This window comes from Pinus tabuliformis, chromosome 8, assembly GCF_031772625.1.
Source record: "Pinus tabuliformis cultivar Carrire ecotype Pingquan chromosome 8, CPIR1, whole genome shotgun sequence".
Classification (NCBI taxonomy): Eukaryota; Viridiplantae; Streptophyta; class Pinopsida; order Pinales; family Pinaceae; genus Pinus; species Pinus tabuliformis.
This window is the reverse complement of record NC_142294.1, coordinates 823,217,376-823,226,523: the sequence shown is the minus strand read 5'-3', so window position 1 is coordinate 823,226,523 and position 9,148 is coordinate 823,217,376.

The window sequence follows — 9,148 nt, the reverse complement described above, 5'->3', positions numbered from 1 at the left end:
ACATTTGATTTTTAGATCTAATTCATTTTAAACTAAATCTTTGAAGACTTTAAACTTTTCAAATGCTTCATCTTTATGTTTTAGTAAACCAATCCAACACATTCTAGAAAAATAATCAATGAATAAAATGTAGTATTCTTCTCCACGAGGTGACTTTTTCCTTCTTGGTCCACACAAATCAGTATGAATGAGTTAAAGAGGCTTACTTGTTGATCCTTCTTTGTAATTGAATTGAAATCTGGTTTGATTATCAAATTGACATGGTTTGCAGATGGTATTTTCTCAGATGATGATATCTGGAAGATCACGAACAACCTTGAGCCTGCATGATTTTATTATTTGAGATAAGATTAGATGCCCCAATATTTTGTGCCATAACCATTCCTCTTACGTTTTTCTTAGATAACATTTTTCTTGACCTCCTTCTAGTATATATAGATTTCTTGTAGTTATTGTACCTTTGATTATGGTCTTTCCTGTGTCAAGCTCAGAAACCACACATTCTTTTGATCGAAACACAACTTCATTTCCTTGATCACACATTTGACTAACACTCAATAAGTTATGTTTTAATCCATCAACATACATAACATTTCCAGCTTTAACCTTTTCTTTTAGATAAAAAGAACCTTTACCCTTAATGACAGTTGGTGTGTCATTTCCAAAAGAGACATTCTTTTCCTTTTCTAAAGAATTTTATGAAAGGAGTTTATCTTTATCACCTGTCATGTGTTTAGAGCACCCACTATCAATGTACCATTGATTTTCTTGTCCTTTTGCATACAAAGCTATGCCACATTTTTCTTACTATAGTTCCTTATTTTTCCATTCCTTGTTGTTTGATGATGTTTTCTCCTTTTGATATGTTCGCTAAAATTTTCCCTCGCATTCAGATTCTTCATTACCAAAGTTTTTGTAAAATGAACATTCAATTTCATCTTCAAGAGGTGAAAAGTTATTATAAGATCTCTTCTTGATTCCTGTCACTCTCCTTTTTTTCTTACTTCTCTAGTCATGATAGTTTTGTAAGTAACACATTAAGAAGCCTTATGACCAAAGTTATGGCATGAAAAGCATTGTCCATTAAAGAAGAAGTTTATGTGATCATAAAATCTTTTGGCATTGTTCACCTTTTAGTTAGTGCTTCTATTGATGTTCACCCTTGGAGTAAAATGAGCATGATCTACTTGGGGAGTACCTTTGGGCTTTTGCTGAGGATTGACGCATTGTTGACTGGTTTTTGCTGCATCAAGATAGCTTTTGGTGATGGCTGAAGACTTTTCTGGTTGGGATGTTTCTCCAGTGTATCCAAGACCAATATTTATAAGAGGAGAACGTTGAACCTTGATGATTTCTTCTAAGGTTTCTGATCCTTTAGCAAATCTAAGATTCAGATATTTTGTCTTCTCAAATTCCTTTCTTAGACTCACTATTTCACACTCTAATTTTTCATTGTTCTTTTCCCTTTCCATGAGTTAATGTGTCAAAGTGTCTATGACTATATTATTTTCTTACAAGCAAATTTTGAGTTGAGTGATTTCTTCAATAAATCTTCTTCTTCTAAGGCATCAATAAACTTATAATTTTCATAAGCCATGAGAAGTTTAATTTCTTGATCAGATTCACCTTCATCACTATTAGACAGGCCATCACTATCTTTATGAGTACAACAACTTCTTCTATTAAAAAATTGTTTCCTATTACCTTTTGCAAAATCCTTTCCTTTGTCATGGTTATCTTTATGAGGACATTTAGAAGCATAATGAACAACTCTACCGCAAGCAAAACATTTGAAGGGAATCTTACCTTTGAATCTTCTGGTACCCAGTTGAAGTTTCTTCACAAAGTTTACCACATTTTTTGATATATATCCTGATTCCTTTAGATATTTCTTTTCTTTTCCCTTTGAAGGGACTTTGAAAGCAACTTCCTTGATTTCTGATTGAACTCATTTCCTCATTTCAAAGGTAGTTAGAATTCAATGAAGTTGAACAATAGTAACAGATTATAGATCCAGATTCTCTTCAATGGCAAATACTTTTGACTCAAATTTAGGAGATAGAGATCTTAAATTTTTCTCTACTATAATAGCGTCCTTTATTTCTTCACCCAAATCCTCCATACGATTTACAATCTCATCTACTCGTAAAAAGTAACTAGCAATATTTTCATCACTATACATTTTGAGAGTTTGATATTGAATTATGAGAGTTTGGAGCTTAGCACGTTTTACCTGAGAGTCTCCTTCATAGCTCTGAATGATTTTGTCCCATATTGCTTTGGCTGCATTGAGCTGCATGACTTTGACGAATTCTGATTTTGATAGACTTCTCAATAATGCATTGACGACTTCGCCATTGGTTTCATATGATTTATTTTTTGCTGGATCTATGGGGATTGTTGCTAGATATTGGTATCCTCCTTCCAAAATTGCCCAAACATCAGCTCCAAGTGACTGAAGATAGGCTCTGGTTCTTGCCTTCGAATATGCTAAGTTATTTCCGTTGAATATTGGTTGTCTGATAGATCCCATTCCTTCGTGATTGCTCATCTTGAGAGATATTCCTTCAAGCGATCAAGCTTCTTCTGAAGGACCTTCTCTGATACCAATTGTTGGGAAAAATACTTAGAGGGGGGGGGTGGTGAATCAGTATTTAAACTTTCACAATAATTATTTTTATTTTTCACACTGTATACGTGATTTTACAAAACCCAAACAACGTATGTCCACGACTATAATGAATGAAACCATCGTATAGATAATAAACTTGTAAAACAACTAATTCATTGTCTGTTGAACTTAAATTAGAGTGTTATGCATTTGTTAAGAAGTAAACTGATGCAGTAAGAACAAAATATATCAACACACATAAGCAACACACATGAACACCAGGATTTCTCAGGTGGAAACCCAATGTGGGAAAAATTGTTGCTATTGTCTCAGGCTTCAATCTTCTTATTATAAAAAGTGTTTACAAGTTTTGTACTGGTGCATACTTTTTGCAGTATGCAGTGATCCAAATTTAAATAGGAACGCAAAAAATTACAGATATAACCATAAATACAGAGATGAAGTAGAAATAACACTTCATTTCATTAATATCAAATACTGAAATATGCTTACAAACAGATGGAAATAAGACTAGCTTGGGCAACAATAGCTTATCTCTGAGAAGAGACGTGGCAGCTACATGCCTCCGAACTGTGTTATGATGAGGCTCAAAGGCCTATTTATTCTTGAGAAATAATGGAAAACCCTAAACATCCAAAAACCTAACCCTAGGAGATGAAGCGCCAATCTAGGGGCCCCGTTTGGGTAAATTGATACATCAGCTTCCCGAGGTCGTAACTTTGGCATACGATCTTCGTTTGACGTGCCCAATACCTCATTAGAAATAACCATTCAAGGACTACAACTTTTGCATGACCAACATTGGTTTGTAAGCCATGTTGGTCCAACTTTTCCCAAAAAACATCATTCAGGGCCTCAAAACGGCTCTGGAAGTTCAGGACCCAAAAACTGCCAAAAATAGTAAATTGTGCTAGAAATAAGGAAATGGAAAAACTAAAAGAAATAATGGTGGGGTCCAAGTGGAATAGGCAGGTCGCCACCAATATCTAGCTGGATCATTCCTCTCCCCTTAGGATGCAATGGTCCCCATTGCGTTTGAGTTCCTCCATGAGATGAGGAAACTTCTACTTAACTTGGTCCTTGGTGCATTGTTCTGCAATCTCTGATGTGTCCAGTAATGGTCTGAAGCATGGTCAAGGGTGGTCCACATTGAACACTCGATGCAAGCCAAGGAATGGGGGAATGATGTGCTTCAAAACATTGTTTCCCATAGCCTTGGTAATATTGTAAGGACCATATCAGAGTGGTCTGAGCTTCCAATAGGCTCTTGTAAGGCACTCTTTCTGCAGATGAAACCAGACTTTATTGCCTGTCTAAAAATTGTGTGGCACCCGATGTTCATCATGTCATTGCTTGTACTTGGAATTTTCCACAATGGAGTGACGATATCTCGGCCTGTTGGGTAGAGGTGCTCTAAGAGTCAGATCGAATGAATGATTGACCTAATAGTGCAACGATATCCCTGTGGGTGAGGAGAAGATGTTCCTGTATTCTTTCACGACCGTATCCATCTGTTGCTACTGCGTGGAGGAACCTTTCCTGGGGGTCATGGATGTCGCGATGATCTTCCCCTTGATTTGAGAGCGAACCAGAAAGAAAATAAATTTCTTAGTCTGGGAGATGATATTACTTAATTTCTTAGCAGAGATCAAAGATGTGGCAGTAGGTGGGGCTACCTCTGGTATCCTGTATAACGTATTACCCAAAGAAATAATAACACCGCGAGGCCTTGACTCATACATAGCATGTCACTTCCACAAGTATGGCTAGCCTAATAATACATCACAAACATCAAGAGGTGATACATCACATAATACCTCATCTGTGAAGGGCTTGATGTTGTAGGGAAGGCGACACTGCGGGTGGACTCGAAGATCTCATCCTTGTTGAAGCCACCCGATGTTGTATGGTTGTGGGTGTGGTATGTTCAGTAGGCCCAAACGCTTCACGACCTCTCCTGAAATAAGGTTCTTTTGGCTCTCACTGTTGAGAATTAATTGCAGTGGCGAACCCTACACCCACATTTGTGAGTGGAAAGACGTTCCCCCTCCTCTGGATCTTCAAGCTCATTCTTCTAGATCTTGCCAGTAGCAATAGCGGCGTTGGGCTCCACATCAATGATTTGCTTCCCTTTGTTATTCCTCTTGTCAAGTTTTGACTCAGGGTCGGAACATGCATCTGATTCTGAAGCCTTCAACTCGGCCACCAATGACTGCTTGGTCTGACACTTACTTGTGTTATGAGTGGGGCTCTTATGGAACTCGCACCACTTTCCTATGTCCTTATTTGACTTCGTGGTGGTTTTCTTTTCTTGCAGCTTCGATGGGTTGTCTTGGGTCACACTGTCTTGGCTTTGTCCTTGGTTATGTGATATGGGGAAGCCTTTCCCTTGCTTCAAATTCATGGATCCAAAGTCTCGCTTCTTCTATTTAACTTCTGCTCGATCTTGACAGCATATTAGTATGTCATGCCGAGCGAGGAGATGTACAGAAACACCATCTCGTCCTAGATGTATCTATGTAGGTAGCCACAGTACTTGAGTACCAAATGTTTCTTAGAATCCTTGATACCCAACTTCGTGCGAAGGGTATGAAAAACATTGGTAAAATTTGGCACATCTTGGTCCCTTCCATGTCGCAGCATGGTCCACTTTATGTATTTGACCTCATAGCTCCCAATAGGGTAGTACTTATCCTTGACGACATCCGAGAATGAATTCTAAGTGGGAGCAGCTGAAAACAGTGAGTTCTTACTTTCGTCCTTCTATTCAAAATAGGTTTCCGACCAATCCTTGACGTGGGGGGCAACTTTGAGAAGAGCAAAAGTAATCTTTTCTCGGCTGGAAAAATCATGAACAGAAAAATATCCTTATATCAGATTCAACCATTTATTTACGGTGTCTACATATATTTGACCCTCAAATATGGGGATTTCAAAGTTAACTTGTGCCTTAAAGTATGTGGCATCTCTAGAGTAGCTATTTGAAGTAGATGCGTCGCCCCTGGGTAGCCGTTGAAGGATCTGGGCAAAATTGTCCATCATCGCATTCCTTTGTCACTCGAGGGATTCTTCGAGCAATATTTTGATAGGATCTCCTACCCCCTCATCTTTCGTTTCATCTGCCATGGGATGCCATTGAGATTTATGAGGCTGGTCTTGCAAAGGTTCGACTAGTTCAAGCCCTAGCTCCTTATATCTCGATCTCGTTGGGGACATGCGAAAGAAAAACAGAGAAAGAGTAGACTGCTCTGATACCATTGATTCGAATTTTAACAGGAACCCAACAAATTACAGATATAACCATAAATACAGATATGCAGTAGAAATAACACTTCATTTCATTAATATCAAATACTAAAATATGCTTACAAATAGAATGGAAATAAGACTAGCACGGGTGATGGTAGCTTATCTCTAAGAATAAATGTGGGGGATACATGCCTCTGAATTGTGTTACAATGCGGCTCCAAGGCCTCTTTATTGTTGAGAAACAATGGAAAACCCTAAGCATCCAAAAACCTAACCCTAGGAGATGAAGTGCCAAACTATGGGCTCTGTTTGGGTAAATTGGTACATCAACTTCCCGGGGTCATAACTTTGGCATATGATCTTCATTTGATGCACCCAATACGTTGTTAGAAAGATATATTCAAGGACTACAACTTTCGCATTACCAATATTTGTTTGTGACCCATGTTGGTCCCAATTTTCCCAAAAAACGTCGTTTAGGGCATCAAAACAGCTTTGGAAGTTCAGGACCCAAAAAATTACCAAAAATAGTAAATTGCACTACAAATAAGGAAATTGAAAGAAACAATGGTGGGGGTCCAAGTGGAATAGGTGGGTGGCCACCAATATCTACGTGGATCATTCCTCCTCCATTAGGAAGCAATGGTCTCCATTGCATTGAGCTCCTCCATGAGATGAGGAAACCTCTGCTGAACTTGGTCCCTCGTGAGTTGTTCTGCAATCTCTGATGTGTCCAGTAATGTTCTGAAGCATGGTCGAGGGTGGTCCACATTGAACACTTGATGCAAGCCAAGGAATGGGGGAATGTTGTGCTTCAAAACATTATTTCCCACAGCCTTGGTAATATTGTAAGGACCATATCACAGTGGTCTAAGCTTTCGATGGGCTCTTATAAGACACTCTTTCTGCAGATGCAACCATACTTTATCGCCGCTGAAACTTTTGTGGCACCCGATGTTGATCATGTCGCAGCTTGTACTTGGCATTTTCCATAATGGAGTGACGATATATCGACCTATTGGGTAGAGGTGCTCTAGGAGTGAGATCAAATGAATGCTTGACCTAACAGTGCAATGGTACCCGTGTGGGTGAGGAGAAGATGTTCCTGTATTCTTTCATGACCGTATCCATCTGCTGCTGCTGCATGGAGGAACCCTTCCCAGAGGTCATGGATGTGGTGATGATCTTCCCCTTGATTTGAGAGTGAACCAGAAAGAAAATAAATTTCCTAGTCTGGGAGATGTTCTTACTGCATTTCTTAGCAGAGATCAAAGATGTGACAGTAGGTGGGGTTACCTCTGGTATCTTATATAATGTATTACCTAAAGGAATAATAATAGCGTGAGGCCTTGAATCATACACAACATGTTGCTTCCACAAGTATGGTTGGCCTAATAATACATCACTAACATCAAGAGGTGCAACGTCACATAATACCTCATCTGTGAAGGGCTTGATGCTGTAGGGAAGGCGACACAGCTCACGGACTCGAAGATCTTGTCCTTGGTGAGGACACCCGAAGTTGTATGGTTGCAGGTGTGGTATGGTCAGTAGGTCCAGGTGCTTCAAAACATCTACTGAAATGAGGTTCTTTTGACTGCCACTTTCAACAATGAATTGCAGTGGTGAACCCTTCATCCACATTTGTGAGTGGAAAAGACGCTCCCCCTCCTTTGGATCTTCGATCTCATTCTTCTGGAACTTGGTAGTGGCAATAGTGGCGCTTGGATCTACATCAATGATCTGATTCCCTTTGTCATTCCTCTTCTGGGGTTCTAACTTAGGGTAAAACATGCATCTGATTCTGAAGCCTTCAACTCGGCCACCAATGACTGATTGGCCCAACACTCACTTGTGTTATGAGTATGGATCCTATGGAACTCACACCACTTTCTTATGTCATTCTTTGACTTTGAGGTGGTGTTCTTTTCTTGTAGTTTTGACGGGTTATCTTGGGTCACACCATCTTGGCTTTGTCCTTGGTTATACGGTTTGGGGAAGCCTTTCCCTTGCTTTGGATTCGTGGATCCAAAGTCTCGCTTGTTCTATTTAAGCTTTTGCTCAATCTTGACAGCGTATTGGTATGTTGTGCCTAGCGAGGAGATGTACAAGAACTCCATCTCGTTCTGGATGTATCTATGTAGGTAGCCGCAGTACTTGAGTACCAAATGTATCTTATAATCCTTGATACCCAACTTCGTGTGAAGGGTATGAAAAACATTGGTAAACTCTAGCACATCTTGGTCCCTTCCATGCTGCAGTGTGGTCCACTTTATGTATTTTTCCTCATAGCTCCCGACAGGTTAGTACTGCTCCTTAATGGCATCCCAGAATGAATTCCAAGTGGGAGCAGCTGAAAACAATGAGTTCGTACTTTCATCCTTCTGTTCACAATAGGTTTCCCACCAGTCCTTAACATGGGGGGCGGCTTTGAGAAGAGCAAAAGTAATATTTTCTCGGCTGGAAAAATCATGAACAGAAAAATATCCTTCTAGTAGATTCAACCATTTATCTATGGTGTCTGCATCTATTTGACCCTCAAATATGGGGATTTCAAAGTTAACTTGTACCTTAAAGGGTGTGGCATTTCTAAAGTAGTTGTTGGAAGCAGATGTGTCGCCCCTAGGTAGTCACTGAAGGATCTGGGAAAAAATGTCCATCATCACGTTCCTTTGTCGCTCAAGGGCTTCTTTGAGCAAGATTTTGATAGGATCTCCTACCCCCTCGTATTTCTTTTCATCCGCCATGGGAGGATGTCGAGATTTACGAGGTTGGTCTTGCAAAGGTTTGACCAGTTCAAGCCCTAAATCCTTATATCTCGACCTCGTTGGGGACATGCAAAGAAAAATAGAGAAAGAGTAGACCACTCTGATACCACTGATCCCAATTTAAACAGGAACACAAAATATTACATATATAACCATAAATACAGAGATGAAATAGAAAAAACACTTCATTTCATTAATATCAAATACTGAAATATGCTTACAAACAAAATGTGAATAAGACTAGCTCGGGCGATGGTAGCTTATCTCTAAGAAGAGATGTGGCGACTACATGCCTTTGAATTGTGTTACAATGAGGCTCAAAGGCCTATTTATTGTTGAGAAACAATGGAAAACACTAAACATCCAAAAACCTAACCCTATGAGATGAAGCACCAAACTATGGACCCCGTTTGGGTAAATTGGTACATCAACTTCTCGAGGTCGTAATTTTTGCATATGATCTTAGTTTGACCCGCCCAATACCTCGTTAGAAAGATCT